The sequence below is a fragment of the Ornithorhynchus anatinus genome, chromosome 11, assembly GCF_004115215.2.
Source record: "Ornithorhynchus anatinus isolate Pmale09 chromosome 11, mOrnAna1.pri.v4, whole genome shotgun sequence".
In the NCBI taxonomy this organism is placed as follows: Eukaryota; Metazoa; Chordata; class Mammalia; order Monotremata; family Ornithorhynchidae; genus Ornithorhynchus; species Ornithorhynchus anatinus.
Genome location: NC_041738.1, coordinates 32,808,616 through 32,811,574, shown reverse-complemented (window position 1 = coordinate 32,811,574; position 2,959 = coordinate 32,808,616).

Sequence of the window (2,959 nt, the reverse complement as noted above, 5' to 3'; positions counted from 1 at the left end):
GCTGGTTTTTTCTTGGATTGCCATTTAGTAGCTTTTCAATTGAAAGCATTTAAAGCAATGCCTTAGTCTTTAATGTGAATGTTGGCATTATTTTTTCATTATTGTGCCAAAACAAATTAATTTTTTTCTACTGTAAATCTAGCTGCCAGATTTGTGACTAGTATACAGAGTCACCAATTCAAATTGATGCAATAAAATATCCAATTAGGCACCGTTTGGTGATGATGGCAGTAATAAGTCTAAAGAAAACTGAAATGAGGAAGATGTTGAGTGTAGTTTGGATCCAGCATTACCTGTGAATCAGCTTATTCCACATACACCTGATTGAAATATTTTAGAGGGGTACTGATTCTGTTGCCTTTCAGTATATCTCCCCGCCACCCCAATCCAGAGAGAGGCGAATGGATTAGGTAAGCAGTCCTCTTCATAAAAACTTTGAGGGAATAGAGAAAGTAAAGGCCCTTTTTGCCCCACTTGCTCGCTCTTGTGCATTGACGATACACTTGAATCTGTGACCTTTGGACATTTGATACTTGCCCCAGCTCCACAGCACTTGTGTATTTATCTTTAAATTACATATTATAGATTCCTTATGTATATTAATGTCTGTCTCCCCCTCCAGACTATAAACTCATTATGGGCAGAGAATGTGTCCGGTAATTATGTCGTAACATACTCTCCCAGACAGTACAGTGTTCTGCATGTAGAAAGCGCTCAATAAATACCATTGATTAGGAGTCAGTCGTGTTTATTGAGTGTTTACTGTGTGCAGAGCAGTGTATTAAGTTCTTGGGAGAGTACAGAATAACAATATAACAGAAACATTCTCTGCTCAAAATAATCTTACAGCGTAGGGGAATCGGAGGAGAAATGCTAAACTGCGGTGAACCATCTTACCTAGCAGAACTTCCTTAAGCGTTGTAAATTGGCTCATTTTTTCTGCATTGGGGAGTGCCTAGTGTTTAGTGAGGGATTGTCAAATTTCCTATGAATAAATTTTCATAAGGGCCTAATATAATGATAGTGTTCATTAAATGCTAACAATGTGCCAGGCACTGTTCTAAGCACTAGGGGAGATACAAGGTAAACGGGTTGTCCTACGTAGGGCTCACAGTCTTAATCCTCATTTTACAGATGAGGTAACAGAAGTTAAGTGACTGGCCCAAAGTCACACAGCTGACAAGTACTGCATGCGTAGCTGGTGCTGTCTTTGATAATGGTGATGATGATCACTGCATGCTTACTGCTGAGCTTGTGTTTCACCCATAATCCCTCTGATTTAGCAACTGAGGTTCAAGATTCGGCATCAATCAATCAGTGATATTTATTGAGCACTTACTACGTGCTAGGCAAAAACACAGGCCTCGGACTCAGAGGACCTGCGCTCTTATCCTGGCTCTGCCACTTGCCTAGTGAGGCACTTAACTTCTCTGGGCCTCAGTATCGTCAGCTAGAGACTGTCCGACCTGATAATCTCGTAACTACCCCCAGCACTTAGTACAGTACGTGAAGGTGGGAAGAGCTTAGGAAATACCACACTTATTATCGTTATTAGTGATCCAGAGAATGATTTTTAGCAGAGACTGCTGTAGACAGCGAGACTTTTCAAGAGGGTAATTTTTGCTGCTGCGCATTCACAGCCTCTAATAACTCGATGTGGGGAGTCAGATCTAAACTTCTTGGGTTGCAAAACCCTACGGAGGAACTGTGTGGCCTTCTCTGTCTTTATACTCTAAAGGGCTGTAAAAGAACTCTGGAAGTGATCCAGACTCTGAAGTATGCAGTCAAACTACTGTCTCCAAATATCTCTGACAGCCACTTCCAGAGGCTGAGTCTTTACTGCTTTTCTACTTCGGCCAAAACGATGCTCACTTTCCCGTTTTATTATTAATGTAGTGGCTTTTGCCAAGATATTTTTCAATTCCTAATTCTAAACAATGCAATCAAAGTGCTTTCTAAATGGCCGGATGCAGAGGGATCGTCTGAGTGGGACTGGACCAAAAATTGTCTGTACTTTTTGATCATTTTGGCAGAACAGACTTGGGGCTTTTTAAGTTCAGCAGAGACTCCCAGGTGCCATGTATACATGTTTCAGGAGGGCTGTAGTCAACTGCTTGAATTCTGATACCAGAAGATCAGCAAATCCAGAGAAATGTAATTCTCCAATCTTCGGCTGTCCTGGAGGACACAACACCCAATTCTCAGTGTTCAGAGGGCACTTTATAGGCAAGGCACGGTCCCTCTTTTCAGCATTTACAAGCTAATGGATGGCAGATGGCTTTTAATGGCTCCGGTAGTCGGAGGTTTCTGAATCATAGCTAGCCGCAAGATGTTTCACTCTCCCTGAAACTTGTTTGCACGTTTATGAATATGGTGAAGACGGAAAGGGGACCGAGGACAAAGAGAGCAATAAATGATCTTTTTTTAAATTTATTTAATCGATGGTTGGCGATAAAAGATGAGGTTTGCAGGCCAGTAAAGAAGGGGGGGAGAACTTATCGAATTCAGGGGCTGTTGCCCATGTAGCGTTTCTCCTTTGGCACTAGGTGGTGCCCTAAAACGAACCTATGATTCCTCGAACCCATAATAAAAATGTTAATAACGTTGATATTTGTTAAGCGCTTACTATGTGCAGAGCGCTGTTCTAAGCGCTGGGGTAATAATAATGTTGGTATTTGTTAAGCGCTTACTAGGTGCAGAGCACTGTTCTAAGCGCTGGGGGAGATACAGGGTAATCAGGTTGTCCCACGTGAGGCTCACAGTCTTAATCCCCATTTTACAGATGAGGTAACTGAGGCGCAGAGCAGTGAAGTGACTTGCCCACAGTCACACAGCTGACAAGTGGCAGAGCCGGGATTAGAACCCGTGACCTCTGACTCCCAAGCCCGTGCTCTTTCCACTGAGCGATGCTTGGCTCTGGAAAACCATGGGAGTTCAGACTCCGGAGACTCGATGTTCT